The 21,000-nt window shown below is 36.6% G+C and overlaps 1 protein-coding gene and 1 long non-coding RNA gene across 3 annotated transcripts in view; one reads left to right on the top strand and one right to left on the bottom strand.

Moving 5' to 3' along the window:
• The window catches only part of CSMD1 (CUB and Sushi multiple domains 1), a 2,032,824-nt gene that overhangs the window by 1,206,754 nt on the left and 805,070 nt on the right, over window positions 1-21,000 (bottom strand). The window lies entirely within an intron of this gene.
• Window positions 14,624-15,938, top strand: LOC129487865 (uncharacterized). The gene is made up of 2 exons (XR_008659491.2): window positions 14,624-14,991; window positions 15,763-15,938. It is a non-coding gene; the product is annotated as an uncharacterized lncRNA (long non-coding RNA).

The raw sequence follows: 21,000 nt of genomic DNA, 5'->3' as shown, positions 1-21,000 counted from the left end.
TAGAGACGAGCCTCCTCCATATTTGTCAGGCTGCTCTTGAACTCCCAGCTTCAGGTAATCCACCTGTCCCGGCCTTCCAAAATGCTGGGATTACAGGCATAAGCCACCATGTCCGGCCCATAATTCTTTATTGATACATAACACTGAAATGTTTTACTCATTGGGATAGCATTTAGTGTAAGTTTAATTTATACCTCAAGTATTTTAGAAGCTAAATTAATGTCCATTATTAGTACTCAAATGGAGGAAATATTGTTTAATTGTGATTCAGTAATCCCACTATGTGGTATCTACCTAGAGGAAAAGAAGTCATTATATGAAAAAGATATTTGCACGTGAATGTTTATGGCAGCACGATTCACTATTGTAAAAATGTGTCCATCAATCAACGAGTGGATAAAGAAACTGTGGTATATATATGATGGAATACCACTCAGCCATAAAAAGCAATGGATTAACGGTATTCACAGCAACCCGGATGGGACTGGAGACCATTATTATTATTATTTTTGAGACAGAGTCTCACTCTGTCGCCCAGGCTGCAGTGCAGTGGCGCGATCTCAGCTCACTGCAAGCTCCACCTCCCAGGTTCACACCATTCTCCTGCCTCAGCCTCCCGAGTAGCTGGGACTGTAGGTGCCTGCCACCACGCCTGGCTAATTTTTTGTATTTTTAGTAGAGATGGGGTTTCACCGTGTTAGCCAGGATAGGGAGACCATTATTCTAAATGAAGTATCTCTGGAATGGAAAACTAAAGACCATATGTTCTCACCCATAAGTGTGAGCTAAGCTATGAGGATGCAAAGGAATAAGAATGATACAAAGAACTTTGGAGCCTTAAGGGGAAAGGGTGAGAAGGGGGTGATGGATAAAAGACTACAAATTGAGTTCAATGTGTAATGCTCTGGTGATGGGTACACCAAAATTTCAGAAATAACCAAAGAACTTCCATTTAACCAAATACCACCTGTTTTCCAAAAATCTATGGAAATAATTTAAAAAAAAGAAAAAGCCGTGAGGACCATTAAAAAATAACGTATTAATTCCAAGTATTAACTTTGAAAATTATGATTTACTTACTAAGGCTTCAGGGGAAGTATTTATCCTTTATATAGCAAAAATCCAGCTAATTGTTTTGTCTAAAGTCTAACTTTATCATAAAGTAACAGAAAACATTGTGATTCTTGGAAAGTACTGAATTTAGGAAACTGTCCAGCAATAAGCATAAAAATCAAATAATGACTGAAAACCATTTTTTGTAAAGTAATGAAACCAACTTTGGAAATTTGGTGTCATGTTGACATATATACATGAAACTTTAAATTCAATGAAATAGTCCAGAATAAAGAATATATTTCAATAAAGTAAGTGTTGGTGTCTGCATGAGGTCCGAACATCAGTTGAAAGTAAGAAAATCATTTTGCTTAGGCAAGGAAAAGGAGAATTTCAAGTGATTGAAATATCCACGTTTCTCATTTTGCATGAGGCTGAAGCCTCCATTTACACACTGTGGATTTCCCCACTTACTTGCAGACACTCTGGAAGTCTTTGTACTCGTGTGTGCACGCACACATGTCCACACAACGACCTAAACCCCATCTCTTCACTCTTCCCTTGTGGCAAGTTGCAATTCTTTTCTATAAGGTGATACTACATTTAATCAGTCACACTTTGATAAAAGCATCATTTTACCTGTGAATGTGTAGTCTAAATATCAGAAAAGAAGAAGAATAGGAACTTGAAATTTCAAATATTGCCTTAAGTAGAAACTCTAAAAGGGACATACTGCAGTTGTTCTCTGCTGAACCAGTGGTTTAATATTACTTGAGGCCACTGCATACCTCATCAGATATATTTATCAGTTGATACAAAAACTGCTAATTATTCTTTGGTAATCACTTTGTCCTTCTTCTTCTGGTTTCCATTAAATCACAGCACTTCTTGAAAATGGAGTAGTCCCAGATTTGCAGGAAATGCAAATAATGTAAGAGATACATTTCCAGGAAATGTAAATAAATAATGTAAAAAAAAAGGTAATGTCTTGAGACATGTGATGTAAGTCCAGAAGGGTGAAGTACTTGCAGTGTGCTACTTCCTATCTAATTTAATTCCATGAACAACCCTCTAAAGCAAGCACTCTTACCATCTGCATTTATATGTGAGCGTTAGAAACATTACATAACTCGCCAGCTACACATAATTGATAAGAAACAGTAAGTGACAATTAGGACTAAAATCCCGGTCTCTTTGACTAAAAATTCAGGCATTCAGCGCCAGAATTAAGGGAATCTTAGAGGTAAACTTGTCATTCCTCCTTAATTTTTTAGAAGAGAAAACTGAAACTGGAAAAAGTTGAATGGCTTGCTCAAGGTCATGAAGCTGTTGAGATAGAAGAAAAAGGACTAAACCCAAGCTGAACACGTGCAGTCCACTGTGCACCTCCTACTACTCCACATGATTTTGGACAGAGTTCATCAAGTGGTACATTCTGATCTATACCTGTCGAAAGTCTAAATTTAAAATGTCAAAAGTTTAATGTGTTCTTCCAATGTCAACAACAGCCATAAAAATTATTACAATTTAGCAGAAAAATCTGCAATGTATCACAAGAAAACCATTGTTGCCATCATTTTTTACTGATTCTGGAACCAGTTTCAAGCAATGAAATTAGATATTTTGAATTGTGCAAAAGAAACAAAATTTATTCATTTTCTTCATAATCTCCTATGTGATATATCACTGCATTTTTTTCTTTGCCATAGAATTAATTCTTTTATTTTAGATTTTATAATGTTTCACTAAGTCAACACTTCATCAGTTCATATCCCTTTCTTTTAAATATTCAGTAAGCATAATACACAACATACCTTTAAAAGTAATTTCTTTATGGTGGCATTGTGCCTTTGACTAACCATTCTGTATTTGCATTCGACTTTGCTAAACTAAGCAATTTTCCTTAATGTCAACCTTGATGAACAAGGATGCATTAAGGCAACATTTAAACACTAAAGCAATATATGGTTAAATGATTCTAAATAAACTAAACCAGTGCAACATCATAATTAGTTTCCCTGCCTGATTTGAGTAAATTTTTCCTTCCAAAATTCCATATATGTCTTTTAATTGTTACTTTACCAGCATTTATCTAAGAAACATTCTGCAATAAAATGTAGCAGATTTTCCAATAATAAAGTTTGCTAAATAAAACTCAGCAAAAGGTAATGGATTTATGTTACTACAAAAGAAAAGTGCTTGTTTTTAGGAAATTTTGATCTTCAAATGTTTTTTGGTTTTATCTTGACAGTAAATCTTTGAGGATATAGTATAATTGATAAAATAATAAACAGAATAGAGGTAAATTCAAGACTTACACAAAATTTAAGCCAGTTGGATGAAAAGTTTTGATCCTCAAAAATCTCACTTGCCATAATATCGAATTTAGATATTTTTTAAATTTTACCTCTCTTACTTTGATTTTTTAAATACAGATTTTATATTTTAGAGCAGTTTTTCTAGGTTCACAAAAAGGTTGAGCGGAAGGTACAGTGATATGTCCCATAACACCTGCCAGCATACAAAGAGCCTCCCCAGTGATGAACATCCCACACCAGAGTGGTGCATTTGTTAACAATCGATGAACTTACATTGGTAAGTCATTATCATTCAAAGCCACAGTTTACAATGGGGTTCCCTCTTGGTCTTGTACATGCTATGGGTGTGGATAAATATAAAATGCCATGTGTTCACCATTGCAGTATCATACTGAATAGTTTCCCTGCCCTAAAAATTTGCCTCTTCATTTCCCCTCCCTCCAACCCTTGGCAATCACTGGTCTTTTTACTGTCTCCATAGTTTTGCCTTTTCCAAAGTGTCCTAGAGTAGGAATCACAAACTGGGTAGCCTTTTCAGACTGGTTTCTTTCACTTAGTAGCATTCACTTAAGATCATTTCATGTCTTTGCATGGCTTTCTGGCTAATCTTGTTTTAGCACTGAATAATATTCCATTGTCTGATACACCACAAGTTTATCAATTCACCTACCAAAGTACACTTTGGTTGCTTCCAGATTTTGGAACCAAGAATAAATCTTCTAAAAATATCCCTTGGCAGGTTTTTGAGTACACGTAAGGTTTTAGCTCCTTTAGGTAAATAACAAAGAATGTGCCTGCTGGACTGTAGGTTGAGAGTATGTTTAGTTTTCTAAAAAACCACCCAACTGTCCTCCAAAGTGGCTGTTCCGTTTTGCATTCCCATCAGCCATGAGTGAGAGTTATTTTACTCCACATCCAAGACAACAATTGATATTGCAGGTGTTGTGGATTTTGGCCAATTTCTTTTTTTTGTTTTTAAGTTTGTATTTCATTTTAATGTGTGACTTACTTTTATTAAGATTTTATCCTTCAAATCACAGTACATTGTTTTGTGAAATATTTAATATTAGGTAAAGCTACAGCATAATTTGGTGTGAATTAAATCTAGATAGATAAAACTACCTGTTTTAAAGTGACCGTTTTTGCAAAACTCTGTTGACTATCTACATACAGTAAGTGAAGTAAAATTGAAGGAAATAATTTTAAAGCAAAAAGCAACACATAATAAATTTTTTTTATGATGGATGTGATGACCTTGATTAATTAGTAGCACTAATACTGCTAAGTTTACAGTTTTGAAAATGTAATGACTTATTCAACAGTGTCATTACATTTTAATTTTCTACACCTATACCCCTTCATCACTGATTTAAAAATTACTACTCTAAATACCATGCAGTGAAAAGAAAAACACTGGGTTTGAATCAAGGTTTGGTTACTTGTTAGGTGACTTTCCATCTGTTATGTAAGTTTTCTAGGCTTCTAAAATTAATTTTAGGGTGGTGATGTGGGGTTGAAGAATAACTGTGAGAAGGGAAAAGTAAATAAGCAGAGTAAGCTGTTAGTAAATGTGTCATTCCTCTCTCTCCTTAATAAACATTACATCAAGAAAACTCCAATACTTACCATGTTTTTAAAGAATACTTTTAAATTTTATTACACCTATCAGTTTTCTCTTAAAATGTAATCATTAAATTATATGACTTTAAGGAATTAATACAGGATTTTTGGAAGAAAAAAGTTAAGAAATAACAAAAATATTTCATATGTACAAAAGAAATTAGAAAAAAACAAAATGAAGTTAAAAAAGACTAATTTTCATTAACGGATACAAATGATACATATAGAATCTATCTACATTTAGGAATATATCTCAATAGTATTCATTAAACAACAGTCACACAGTATACTTGTTGGACAGAGAACACTTACACATTTAGGTAAGTGATGCTAATATCCTTGAGGGTTGCAGGTGACCTCTGAAACCGCCCAGCATGCTTCCCAGAAATGAACCCCTAAACTAATCAAATGCAATGCCAGCTAATCCTAGTAATGTCCCTGGCATAAATCTAGATATAAGCTGTTGTATAAGCCACCAAACCCCGCCCAAAGTCTTCGCGAATGTTTTCATAGTAGTAATTTATTTAGGTTCCTTATTGGTTTACATATCTCTGCAATTGTGTAAGTCCCTTACACAAGACACAATTGAATTTTCAGAATATAAGATTTTAAAATGTGTTGGTGAGGTGGAGGAAAGATTCAAGTATTAAAAGTATTTAAAAATATAGTTTCATAGTAGTCCTGAAAAAAGAGACTTTATTGTCTGTTTGAATTGAGCAGTAGGAATTTTTATAATTATTGTAGAATTTCCTATGTTCTTGGATGTTTTTGTCCATGACATCTGAGGTTTCTTTATTGGTAGAGGCTGTGTAGACAGTGAAGTTTAGGTGGGTACAGTTGTGTGTTTAGAGAAACTAAAAATTCATGTGCTGGTGCATGCATGACACGTATCAATATTTCAGCCTCCACTGCCTAATATGATACCTTCCCCTCGGCAGCGAGTATCAGCAACCCAAAGAGCTACACACCCTCCAGGTGTCACTGCCCTTTTCAAAAGGACATGGAGGTCTGTTGGAGCGAAACTTACAGCTGTTGATCCACTTGGTTAAGTTCTGTGTGCCGGGTATCTCAGCTGTAGAAACGCAAACATGTGGTGTCCCACAAATTCCTTAGCACTCTAAAACAAGTCTTACTAAAAGATGTGCCATTTGTAGAAAATATATTTTGTTTGAGATGGCATCATGTTATATCGCCCAGGCTGAGTGCAATGGCACAGTCATGGCTCACTGTAGCCTCAACTGCCCAAGCTCAAGTCACCCTCCCATCTCAGTCTCCCAAGTAGCTAGGACCTCCGGTGCACCACCACGCCCAGCTAATTTTTAGAGTTATTTGTAGAGACATGGTCTCACTACATTGCCCAGGCTTGTCTTGCACTCCTTGGCACAAGGGATCATACAACCTCGGCCTCTCAAAGTGCTGGAATTACAGGCGTGACCCATCGCACCCGGCCCAAGTATCATTTTTATTAGAAGTTTAATCACTAAGCATTTCATCATTTCTTCCTGGTCACGCCATGAGGTGTTAACTCTAGTCTCCAGTCACATTTTGTCACTCTTACTAGGTTGGCGCAAAATTAATTCCGTTTTTTTGCCATTAAAAGTAAGGGCAAATTACTTTTACACCAACCGAATATACATCCTTGTGCCTATCACAGTATCAGATAAGTATAGACTGGATAAACTATCATTACTCTTTACTCTTCAAGGTGTCACTGGAAGTAAAAACAATTGAAACAAAGTTTGCAATTATGTGACTGTGTATCTCTTTATATCATTTTCTCCACCTTGTTTACATGCACACACTTTAATAACTGAATTCCCAATCTTTCATTAACTACATTCTTAATGACGAGGTCACAGAGCAGCACTGTCTAATGGAAACGTAATGTGAGCCCCATAACATTATTTTAAATTTGTAGTAGTCTACGTGAAAAGCAAATGCAAAATAGTCAGTTTTATGACATATTTTATTTAACCCAATATATCCAGATTATCATATCAATATGCATTTGATATAAAATATGTAAACATAAAAGTTCTTAATGGAATATTTTGTATTATCTTTTTTGTAACGTGTCTATAAAATACCATATGCATTATACACCTACAGCACATCTTACTTGGATGCTGCTAAAGTTCCCACAATTAAAGGTAAAATGTATATACACCACACAATAATAGCCATAACATAGAACGAAATAACATGTGCGGCAACCTGGATGAAGTTGGAGGCCATTACCCTAAGTGAAGTAACTCAGGAATGGAAAACCAAATACTGTATATTCTCATTTATAATTGGGAGCTAAGCAATGAGGATACAAAGGCATGAGAATGATACAACGGACTTTGTGGACTCACGGTGAAGTGTAGGAAGGGAGCAGGAGATAAAAGACTCCCCACTGGGTACAGTGTACACTGCTGGGGTGATGGGTGCACCGAAATCAAGAAAATCAGCTCTAAAGGACATATCTATGTAACACAAAACCAACTGTTCCCCCAAAACTATTGAAGCACAAAAAAAAGCAAAATGTAGCTCTACCAAAATGATTAGGGTGCGTTTAATGAGAAAATATTTTACACTACTTATCTTTTTAAAATTTAAATTTGTTTCAAGGAAAAATAAAAAATATTTTAAATGTATTTCCTCAGTTGCAGCAGCCTCACTGTGAATACTCAGCAGCCAGGTGGGGCCCGTATCCACCATGTCAGACAGTACATGCTGAAGGCAGCGTGCTTTCCGCCTGCCCCTGTGCTAGGTGTTTGTGAAATCATTTTGTGTTTCCCAGGGGACTGCTAGAAAACAGCAACAAAGGGGGAAGAGAAAAATAACTTACAATATCTGTACATAAATGTAAAACCCTCAACTTCCCATATAAACCCCCAAGATGTTACTTAGGTGACACTTTTGCTTCTACCTAATTCTGGAGTAGAAAACCAGGTAATTTTTTCCAGAGGGCCTGTGTTTTAACTTGGAAAATCTTGATTTTAGGAAAGGAGTTTCTTCGAAGGTGAGAAAAACAGTTTTTCCTTGCAGTTTAGAAAATTTGTATCTATAGCAGAAAGCAGTCTTATGTAAGTTAGAGGTATCTAAATAAGACTTTGTGAAGGGTGACTGGTAACTCTTTAATTTAAATAACAAACTATGTTAAAAGTCATAGGTTAAAGTGTTCATGTAAAAGAAATGGTAATAGAAACGTTCACATCATACTGGAATCGAATAATGGTGGCTGAGAGGCTACATTAGAAAAAGCAAACCTATAACATTTTCTAAAGTGTATGTAGATACCTCTGATTTATATAAAATCTTGCTTGTTGCAGAAATTGACAGCAAGTACTCAACCATTTAAGGATATGCAAATGGCAGAAAATAGGATATGTGGGGGACAGATAAATCAATCTCTCTGGAAGATAGAGATTGGCTACATAAAAAGATATTGGTTATATGACCAATGTAAAATGATAAATAATCAGGCTGGATGCAGTGGTTCACACCTGTAATTCCAGCACCTTGAGAGTCCAAGGCAGGAGGATTGCTTGAGTTCAGGAGTTTAAGACTAGCCTGGGCAACATAGCCAGACTCCATCTCTACCAAGAATTCTATATAAAAAGGCCAGGCAGGATGGCTTAGGCCTATAATCTCAGCACTTTGGGAGGCTGAGGCAGGCGGACTGCCTAAGATGAGGAGTTCAGGACCAGCCTGGCCAGCATGGTGAAACCCTGTCTCTACTAAAAATACAAAAAATTAGCCAGGTGTGGTGGCAGGCTCCTGTAATCCCAGCTACTCAGGAAGCTGAGGCAATAGAATTGTTTGAAACCGGGAGGTGGAAGTTGTAGTGAGCCGAAATCGCACCATTGCTCTCCAGCTTGGGCAACAGATCAAGACTCTGTCTTAAAAAAAAAAAAAAAAAAAAAAAATATATATATATATATATATATATATACACACATATACATACATACACACACACACACACACACACACAAATTAGTTGACATGGTAGGATGCGCCTGTACTCCCAGCTACGCAGGAGGCTGAGGCAGGAAGGGCTCCCTTGAGACCAAAAGGTCAAGGCTACAGTGATCCTTGATTGTGCCACTGTACTCAGTGTTGGTGACAGAGTGAGACCCTGTCTCTCTCTCTCAATATATATTTTACATATATATTTTATATTTTAGTAATATTGCAATATAATGTATTTTTAGAAAAGGGACGTGGTAAAGGTAGAAAAGAGGACTCTAACATGTAACACTAGATTAAAATAAGTTAGAGACATAGAACACAAGAGTGGGCAGATGAGAAGCACAAGGAGAACAGACGGGCTTTGCAGGGACAAAACGCCACCATCGTGTGTGCAAGATGAACATCTTACACCATCATGTTTTCTGCTCTGGAGTACATCATTCTCACATTTTTAAAAAAATGCTGTTATTAATTCTTTTTCAAAACACAAAAAAAGAGCCCAAATCTTTGACCTCATTGGCTATTCAAGTTAGGCTTTATTTCTTTTCTTTACAAAACAAAACTCTCCTTTCATTTTCCCTTCAACTTACTTCACCCTGGCTCTCTGTTGTCTCCAGCCTCCACCACAGTTGCTTTAGACAAGGCCACTGATGATGTGAGGACTGCTTATCCAACCGCTAGTGCCATGCCTTGCTCTGTTTAACCTTGGCCTTTGATGTACCCGATCATCTCTGCTATCCTCAGGCTGTTCTCCTCATTTTCCTCCTATCTCGTCAGCCGCTTACTCTTAGTCTGTTCCGGTTGCTGGTTTCTTCTTTTCTTTCTGACTTCTGGATGTTTTTCCTTACCTCTAAGCCTCCTGGTTTAGTCCTTGAACCTCTTTTCTCAGCCCTCTAAACTCACTGGTGGTGATGCCCAGCTTCATGGTGTAAACACCATCTCGACGGTTTCACAATCTTAACATAGTGTACCCCACCAACACGTGTCTGAACAAAGTCCAGCAGTGTTCTCCATACTGCACATAGATGTCTGATGGGTGCCTCAATCTTCCTGTGCTCAAAAGGCAACTCCTGATCCTTCCTCTAAGGATGGTCCCTCCGATGTGTCTTCTTCCATCTAGAGAAATGGCGACTGCGTTTTCCAGTTCCTCAGGCCAAAAAACATGAGCCATATCTGTCTTTTTCTCACATCCCAACTTTAATCTTCCAGCTGGTTTTCTTCAAAATACCCCAAATCTGACTCAATTCTGACCACCTCTGCTGCGGCTTTGTCTCCATTTTCTCTCCTCTAGATGAAATGGCAGCCTCCAAACTCATGTTACTTTTCTCATATTTTGCTCTTCTCAACACAGGCATTAGAAGAATCTTGTAAAATATAAGATAAAGTGCATCAGTCCCTTGCTGCTGCAGGGATGCCATGACAGCCAATGCCACAGCACACTCCTGGAGGGCTCTCTGCCCTGTGCATGGCTTGCTCCCTACCCCATTCTCACTTGTGGAGGTTCAAACGCCCCCTTGAGCACTTTTCATGGCTGTTCCTTTACATTTAAAGGTATCTTCATTCTACCGGCAACACTTTCTATCTGCCTTCCCTAAATTATTTCCACGGCGTGCGTCATCATTTAGGATATTATGTAATTTACTTGTGTTTCCTATGAGTATCTCTTTCTACTCTTATTACAGAACGTAACTCAGAAGAGATTTCTGCATGTGTGTTTTCCACCATAAGGTATCCTTAGTGCAGAGAACAGTGTTAGAGCCTAAGAGATTGTAAAATCACTAAGAGATTAAATAATTATTTGAATATTCAAAACCTCTATGTAAGGAATTGTGGCTGAATCAAAGATTATGTATCCCTCACCTGTTTTCTCCCTCCAGGGGCTTCTCTTGTAAAAGTTACCCAAACCGCCTTGTTGATAAGAGTGAAGCACCTTTCACAGTCCACGCGTTTCTCTCTGCAGAACTAGCTGTTATCTCTTCTTCTCTCTCCCCAGCTCCCTTTATCTTTTTGAGCTACTCCCTTGCCTTGGCTAGAGTCTAAGAATTTATGCAATTTGCATCTCAATGATATGAAAAGTAACAAATTCTATCTCAATTCATGCACTTCAGTATTATTCGGATAATTTATGATAAACTGAATTCAAGTGCAACCTATGAAAAGCATATTCATGTACACCTTGAATTTAAAATTTTAAAATACTTCCTTTTTTTTCCTAATCTATAGGTGCCTCTACTTCTTTCTGACTGGAATGACATAGTTGAGATTAATGAAATGTTATTAAGCAGAGGTAAAGTCTATAATCGGAGTACTGGAATATGGAACATGGACAACAGAAGAAAATCTTAGCAGTACATTCTCAAATTCTGTTTCTACAAACATGAATTCTTGGTGGGAAACATGTGTTTTATTACATTCACTTAAGAGAAGTAGAGTAAGTTGGAGGAGCTAGAGCTCTGACAAAAGTAAACTGATATAACTAGCATATGCATCTTTTTTTCTAAATTAATACTGTTTAGAAAGAGGTAGCCAAGGGATATAGAATTTCAAATGGTTCTGTTTGGGGATTTCCTATGTATTCATCATGATCTTTTCTCATTTATAACATAAACATGAATTCCTATAACACTTTTACTCCTTTCTGCCCCGAGAAGCACATCCAAATCACTTTTCCCATTCACTTATTCCAATGCCTGTACAAGCTGTGTTAGGCAAATGTCATTATCCCAGGGCTGCAGATGAGGACCTGAGATTGTAAGTTCACACCTTTAGTACGGGATAATGGCCTTCCATATGCAGAATGCACCGATCTCTCCATCCTCATCTGTCACTGCTCCCCTCCATGATGCCTGCCAGACTCCAGCTGTACTATCTGCCCTTCAGCACACAAAGGTGAGGTTTCCACACTCCTGCTTAGCGCCCATGCTGTTAGCTTCCTCCGGATCAAACATCCATCACCATCACAGACCTGTGTCAAACCTACCCTCTAAGGACCAGCTCAAGTGTTCACCTGTCCATGCAGTTTTCCTAACTCATTCATTCACCTGGCATTTATTGTAAGCAACCCTATGCCAGGCTCTTTTCCAGGTGTAAGGATTACAGTTGTGAAAACAACTCCTTGCCTTCCTTGAATTATTTTCTCTCCAATTTCTTATGGTATTTATTATGAATATTTTACCCTACTCATTACTTTTTACTTTGTAATACAATCAATTTATACATGACTCATCGGCACTCCTTAAGTAAGAAATACATAAGAACAGATGCATGTGTGATCCATCTTTGTACTCTACAGTTTCTTTAGCTGGCACTTAACAGATGTTCAATAACTACTGGATATGGAGTGATACATTGCCAAATACTACATAATTCCTTAGGGGAAGGTCCCACTAGATTTCACTAAGCCAAATCCCAAACTTGTCTATATTTTTTCCAATGCACATAAACTGGTAGAATATTTAGAACTAAGTTAATTTGCTTATTCTGATATTTATGTGCCAAGCTTCTGAAATTTTCATCTTTTTTATTCTATTTCTTGGCTCACAATCCAATTTACTTGAGTAACTTCATTCATTAGACAAATCAACTAAATCCCAGTTTAATAAAAAATGCCCATTATGTGGGATTCTCTCATTACTTACATCAAATACCTGAATGCAACTGTCTGCATGTTTTTACATAAATTATGTTTCTCGCAATACTCTAGATTTTGTGTGCTTTAATAATCAGCATCCTTCACTTGAATATCATGGTTTAATACCACCAAAGCAGCAGATAATATTTTCAAATAAAAGGAAACACAACGCACGTTGCCTAAAGTATCTCTTTCTCAGGAGAAGGCATATCAATGAGAGTTTATCATGCAAATCATTTCAGCAGGTGCATGACTACCTAAAATTTGAGAAGATGGGCCTAAGAGAAGTGTTTGTGCCTTTTAATAAGAAAAATTCTATGCCATCTAAAATAAAACACTGGACCAAGTAAATAGGGTCAAGTCTGCATTGTACAAATCAATGTGTGGAATGTTCTTTGTTTTCTCTTTGCAATGCAGTAACCACTGGGCAGGTATGGCTATTGAGATATGACTAGTGTGATTGACAAAATAAAGTTTAAATTTGATTAACTATAAATTAAATCAAATTCAAATCTAAATAGCCAGTGTGTCTCGTGGCTCCTGCATTACACAGCACAGTAGAGGTTTCCCAGGTATTGTGTTCAACAGACACTATCTTATTCACATGGCAAAAAAAAAAAAAAAAACTTAAAGATCAACAATATTCTCTAACTATTTCTGCTTCGCTTGCACTGGAAAGTGAGGCTCCACAAATCCAGAACTGTATATATGTTAACGAACGTCTAACTAAGCTCATGGAACCCACCATCCTGGTATTTACGAACTCCTGTGGTCCTCCCTTGAATGTGGGCTGGACCAGTTGTTTTACACATATTCATTAGAATATCGCAAAAGTGATGGGATATCACTTGACATTAGATTATAAAAAGACTATGGCTTCTACCTCTTTCTTGGATACCTTACCCATAGGGAAGCCTATCCCATGTCTTTAGGCAGCCCCTGGATATGTCCATATGGAAGGGACTGAGGGTCGTCCATAGCCATGTGCATAGGCATAGAAGAGAGCCCTCCCCATTCCAGGAGTTGAGACTAAGTCCCAGCAACAAGTTAACTGCAACTTACAGAAAAACCTTGAGGGCTGAGGCAGGCAGCTAAACCATGCTCAGATTCCTGACCCATAGAAACCATGAAATAATAAATGTTTGGTATTTTAGCCCCTAATATTGAGAATAATTTGCTGCACAGCAATAACTAACTTCCATCTTACTTTCAGGGCAAGGTTGTATGAACCACATGGAAGAAGTAACTATACAGTGCTACAAGTATAGGTTGCTAGATTGATTATAATAGCAAATAAAAATACAGGACACTCAATTAAAAGTGAATTTCACATAAACGACCAATAGCTCTTTAATGTAAGCTTGTTTCACGCAACATTTGGGACGTAATAAAATTTTTAAAATGTTCTTTGTCTGAGTTCCAAATTGAACTGGGAAATTTGTGTTGTATATGGCAAACCTAACCAGATATACAGAATATGGTGATGCTTAAAAGAAGATGAGGCAGAGGCATAAAGAGAAGTTTGCATTTAAAGCGGGAAGTACTGAGGCAAAGGTGACCAGGGGAAGTTGGATCTACAGACACAGGTAAGTGCTTTTGGTAGATGGGGATAAACACTACCCTCTTGTTGTTTACAAGAAAGGAGAAAGATAAAATGATCAAATGATGTAACAATATGATTCGCTGGCTTTAAAAGTTATTAGATACATAGCTTTCAGAAGTTCGGAAACAATGAATGCCACTTCTTAGACCCAAAACTGTGATACCTGTAGTAGGAAAATTTCTGAATTACTCACATAATTCAGAAATCAATGAGAAAATTTTTTGTTATTAAGAAAAGCCTTATTTTAAATATTAAAAGTAATTCATTCTATGACTCAAAAGTTAGTGGTAAGGTGGGCTGCAGGCACAATCTGATCAAGCTTCTCGGTTTTTCCCTGCTTCTTGGGAAGTCTCTTCTCTCCCGGTTTGAAGTGGCAGCTGCAGATCTGGGCTCCGTACACATGACTCAGGGCATGAACTATCTTCTTCCCTCAACCATGAAACAAAAACTGTGGCTTTCTCCTGATTGGAAGCACAGGATATGTGACCATGCCTGGACAAATCACCATGGCCAAGGGAATGCCCTGAGTTCATTGGTTTAGGCCTGGGCTACTTGCCCGCTTATGAGCCAATCAACATCAGGGAGACTCACAGTGGAGGGTGGGGCAAGCCTGGATGGGTCGCCCACCAAAGGCTCGTGGCTGCCCCTAGTGGAGAATGTTAAAAGTATTAAGGAAAACCCAGAGCCTCAGCAGCTATGTGAGCACACCGTCTTGAAAGCAAAGTGCTAAAAAGGAAATGAATCTTCAGCAAGAATCGAGGCTAAGTATTTCATCATTTTTACATGTCATCCACGACGTGACCTACGTATCGTTCCGCTTTTACAGATTAAAGGGAAGTCTCTGAGAGAGCAAGTCATTTGCCCAAGGCCTAATTCCTTTAAATTAAAATAAATTGCATTTCACGGTGTCTGTAATCTCCTGACAATGGTTTTTCTATTGTTTAAATAATAGGTTTGGAAGTTTATTAAATCTTTTAGAAACTGTGGGTATATATAATAAATGACCCCACGTCCACCCACCTCTCAAAAGAGATGTTTTTATAAATACTGCATGCATTCTAGCTGGGATACACAATGCCTGAAGCCTTTTTTATAGTAATTAAGACAAACTCTAAGAGCTGGGAAGGTAGGAAAGATAGAAAACAGACCCATGCTAACACGCTCAAAGAAAGAAGGTGTATAGAACAGGAAAGAGAGAGGAAGAGGGATGTGAGGGGACAGAAGGGGTGAGAGAGGGAGAGATGGGGAGAGGGGGAGAGAGGGGGAGAGAGAGAAACAGATTGTGAGATTCAGAATAGTTTGTGTGCCAGAGAAATTACAACTGCCCCTCAAAATTTCAGATAAAATATTGATGTTAATGAACACTAGACATCTCAGCCACATTCTGACATCTTGGCAGATCTGATGTCAATTCCTTAATTTAATATTGAAGTCTTTAAAATTAGTATTGATGGCTCTTTGAGACACTTGCTAAATTGGAATCTCTTATCTCACTCTTCTCCACTTTAAGTATATTATATTCCTTTCTAAGTGAACCATGGGCATCTTTCACTGACTTTTACTTTGCACTTTCATAGACAAATTTCTGCCAAGAATAATATTATCTGAGGAATAGTGTAAGACCTTGACCATCAAGAAAGATCATTGTTGAAAAGTGATTTTTAATTACTCCTTACTGGGGAAAATTGAGCTCAAGTCACTAAGGTGATCTCACAATGTCAGCCAATTAAATAAAACCATTCATATTTAATTACCTCCGCTGCCGGGTCACATCCTTAGGAAAGTGAATCTTCTATTGTTTAGGTTAAAGTTATCTTCGTCACTTTTTTCTCATTACTTTTTAACACTGTTGGGCTCTAGTCTGACCTTCTCTCTTAACTGAGCTATATTTTTATTGTTCAATAGAATATGTTTAACTAATTGACATCTTTATTTTATGATAGCAAAAGCATCCAAAATTGTCAATATATTTTCTTAAAACATTACACAAAGACAACTGATAGAAGCCCAATGAATAAATGTAGGCACGACAAAAGCAGCCCTTAGATTTTTTGGAAGATATATTAGGAGAGTAAATATACAACGATCAGGCAATTATCACAGCATCATTTGTGATGGCAAAAACTTGAAGTCGGAACTCTCTAAATGTAAAGAAATTAACATATACATAATGTTATACTGTCTTTTCCCAAGGGAGAATTTTATTGTCCAAGAGAATGTTGCCTAGAAAAATAATGGTGAAATATTAAGTCAAAAAGATATAAAGTCATGAATACTATGATGATCATGGCAATACAACAGCATATATAAAACTGTGCAGAGTGAAAATAACTGGAAATGACCAAAATTTTACCTAGCGTGTAATGGGGTCCAGTTCATTTCTAGTCCTAATTACCACCTTTCTGTGTGGTTACTGTGCAGCTACTGTCAAGGTTGGTGCTATGGGTCAACTGGGCTTCTCTCATTGTATTCTCTGTCCTTGAGAGGCTAGCCCAGGCTTCTTGCCATACCCATTTCAGGGTTCCCAAGAAGCAGGAGCAGAAAAGTGTGACCATGATGTGGAACCCTTGCAGAATCACCCCTGCTACCTTCTTGTAGACAGAAAGTCTCAAGTGCGGTCCACATTTATAGGGGTGGTAAAGAGACTCTATGTCTTGATGGGAAGCCCTACAGAACCACCTCCACCCTGTTGGATGTGGCTCTGTAGGCTCTATAGCTTATATATAATCTTATACACATTTGATAGATTAGACTACAAAAAATGACAACAGAATTCTATAGCAAGTGTCCACCTTATCTATATTGTTTGCTGACTTCAACCTTTTAAATTGAAAATAAATTAGTACGACAACAATTTACACTCTTAAGCCTCTTATTCTCATTTTTCCCTTTTATTTACCATGACTTTTACCTTAGAAGCTTGCCTTTCCTTTTTGATTATTTTCTCATCCTGGCACCTTCTTACCTCCTCACTCACTATCGGTTTTGTACCTTCACTGTGACATGTCAATCACCATTCTGATCCCTACTAATATACCCCATTTTGGCAGTAGCAGTACCCTCTAGCAGAAGGGACATGGGAGTAAGAAGTTCTAATCCTGCCCTGCCAGCACTGGCCATATGAAATGCAAGGTAGCTCAGTGGTTGTCATGGAACTCACCTTAGTAAAACGGAAACATGGCATTAACTGTTAGAATTCTTTCTTATCTAACATTGTGTTAATCTAATATCTGTATGTCTTTGGTACAAGACTTCACAAATCCAACCAACCAAAATAACAATTATGATATTTAAAAGCTCATGATACTAAATTCTGAACTTGTAATTACTATGCATTGATATATTTATTTCTAAATTTTCAAGTGGCCACAATTGCCCTACTCTATTAATTAAGCCAGGGATGGTGCAGTGATAATGGCTTGCCATATCCACATCCACTATGATGGAATAAAAGCAAAAAAGTCCAGCTGAAAAATAATGCAAAAAACTAGAGAGTCTCCAAAGACGAAAATAGGACAATAGACCTATTGAACATTCCAACACATGATTGACCAGCCAATTCCAAGTGCTGCGAAACAGCCATCTATTTTGGTGTATTTGCTTTAAAAGTAAATGAGAAAGCAATGAATAAATAGACATCGCTTATAGCACTGATGATTTAAATTTGGTATTTATTATCTATAGCCATACCACCCTGAACGTGCCCAATCTCATCTGAATTTGATATTTATTGTAAAACAATAACAAGGATTTATGACATATATATCGATGCTAAATAGAAATGCAATCTTACAGTTTCTTTTTTTTTTTTGAGTGCTTAAACTATAAGACAGGGGTCTCCAATATTTTGGCTTCCATGGGCAACACTGGAAAAAGAATTGTCTTGGGTCACACAGGAAATACACTAACACTAGCGATAACTGATGAGCTTTAAAAAAAATCACCAGAAAACCTTACAATATTTTAAGAGAGTTTATGAATTTGTGTTCGGCCACATGCAAAGCCGTCCTGGGCCACAGGATGGACAAGCTTGCTATAAGGCTTAAAATTCATTTATATTTACATTCCATTGCCTGTAAGAAAAGTTATAGATGATCAAAATAATATTGACTCAATTCATTTATACTTTTTTCAATATGATCTGCCCTCAGAAATTCTAAGCATAAAAGAAAATAAACAAAAATTCTTATCTTGTCGTTGAAATATTATGCATTAACTATTTAGGTGAATAATTGACTATGTAGCAAATGCAAATGTAATGTACGTTTGTACAAATAAAATGATGAATTTTCCTTTAGCCTAGTTGATTGTAACATGATTTCACAGTGATAACCACAAAGGCAGGACAAGTATTTAGTATTTTACTAGGTGATTCTCTTTGTGTGTGTGTGAGCGTGTATGTGTGTGTGTGTGTGCGTGTGTGTGATGTGTGTGTAATGTTATATATTTAAACCTACTTGAATAGTATTTCAATTCTAAAACTTAAACACACCAAAAAAAGACAGAGCTAAGAAAACAACAAAGCACCAACAAAATAGACCTATTAGTTTCCTGATTAGGTTCCCCGTTTCATTCTCAGTTTACTTTAAACTTATGATAGATAAGAAAAAAAAAAAGGGAATATATCTAGATTACTGTTTGCATGATTTGTTTAAAAGAGCGTAAAGTTCTAAGCTTGCCCTTGGTTTCAATAAATTTATTCTTGTAATCCCCAATGCACCTTCCACATGCCTTACCCAAAGTACATTATCTTTTCAAACTTATTGAAGAGATCAGTAAATACTGAACCTCCCCAGCCCACTTATATAATGAAATAATAAAATGTAGATTATAACATTGCTTTAAGAATCAAATAAGATACATCACATTATTAGCGAAATGTTGGACAGGCTATATGTGCTCAATAGATACTTGCTTCTTTCAAACATAATGACGTATGATCACAGACAAGAATTTAGCATTCTACTCTGAGGGAATTTTATGGATAAAAGCGTTTATCATATATGCTCATTTTACAGGAGTGACCCCTAAAAATAGATTCACAAATTATGAACGCCCGATTACTTTGAAGCTCTAAGTTAGAAAGAAAAAGAACAGCTATATAAATAACAGAACATTTTTTTCTCACTAGTGATGCAGTCTCATAGTGAAATTAAGTGAAGGAAATATAGTCAGGTTAAAATATACAATTATAAGGGTCATTCTAATTACTGAAATAGAAATTAATAGCATCAAACTCAGAGTCCAGAACTGTATGTTTGAATGGGAGAATGTAATTGAAGACAGTGGACAGAATCTCAATTAGCAAATGAAGATAACGACCAATAAAGAAAGGGACAAGGAAGGTAAGAAGCAAAGTCTCTCAACGAAAGAGTAATTACACGGGATGAGTAGAAAGTACACGTGATTGTGTTATATGCACAGACACCATTGCTAGATGTCACACTCATATCACAGACACATACTACATACAGAGATCATCTTTATGTGGTGATAATTTTATTTCATTTTAAAAGTTAATTATTAGTGCATAAGTGCAGTATAGCCCTAGGATGAATTTAGGGGAAAAAAATGGGTATACAGACTTTGGAAAATGGAGAAGATCATCTCTAAGAAAATTTGCAACAGACTGAAAATTTAATTCTGTAAAACAAATTTGTACTACAGAATGAGCAATTGAATATATTTAAAATAATTTATTCACGTCTGATGATTACCACTGAAGTAAGCTAAATGGTAACTTGTTCTTTCAATAAGGAAATTGATGTAAAACCAACTCCATAAAACCTATTGTGGGTCACAGCTTATCAATGATTTTCAGCCCCTCAATGACATGTTTTTCAACTGGAGGTGAAAATACTTTGCTTTTTCTCTTCTTTCATGCATAGACATTACTGGTTGTGAGAGACAGACATTCTTTAAAATGTGAACTTCAGTAAAAATTCAGAATTTTGAACTTATCTTTTGTATGATTCTGTTAACTTGATAAGCACAATTTTAAGTTTCCTTACAAATAGGTAATAAAAAATAATTTTGTTGTGAGCAGAGAAATTTAAAACGATCAAATGATGAAAAATAATATAAAATATCATTTTAAAAGATTAGTGAAGCAATATGAGTAATTTGTTGATGAAAGCTTTTGTTTCAGCATCACTTGAATATTTCTGTAAGTACTTATTAAATGTCTCCCCTCCTGGATTGCCAATCTGCCACTCAAAACACTCAGTTTTTTAGTTGGGGCATATGGACAGCTTGGCCACAGCTTGGGGCAGCTACCAGATGATAGTCCGGGAAACCTATAAACTGCTCCTGAGAACACAGAAGGAAAATTCTCCTAGCCTCTGACAGTGTCATACACACGAGAAGGGTAGAGTTAATGTTTGCTGATAATGATGGCAAATTCTGTTATTATCTACCCTGCAATAATTAGCCACCTTCCCTGTGAAAAACTACATTTTAGGAATGTTAACTATAATTTTTAAAAATTCATTAAAATATATAAATACGTAACTATGAAACAAACAGCAACGGAAATGCTACATTATATCAAATCTATGCCAGTGTGATCCGAAGAGTATAATTGTAAGCAGAGATAATACATTTATTTAGCATTCAGCACGGCCAATATGCTCACTTACAATCTAATGCTATTCAGGAATTAATGGCTAAGGCTAACTCTTAAACATTAGTTTTAGCCCAGTCATTAGTCATCAATACGGGAACTGTGCTCCCTGAAAACTAGCTCTTTCCAATTCTAATAATCTGGAGCATATTAGGATGAGCAGGGGGAGAAAAAAATCACAAGTGGCACAACC

This window comes from Symphalangus syndactylus, chromosome 1 (assembly GCF_028878055.3).
Source record: "Symphalangus syndactylus isolate Jambi chromosome 1, NHGRI_mSymSyn1-v2.1_pri, whole genome shotgun sequence".
NCBI classification, from domain to species: domain Eukaryota; kingdom Metazoa; phylum Chordata; class Mammalia; order Primates; family Hylobatidae; genus Symphalangus; species Symphalangus syndactylus.
The sequence above is the reverse complement of the archived record's forward strand: the minus strand, read 5'-3'. Positions and strand labels throughout refer to the sequence as shown.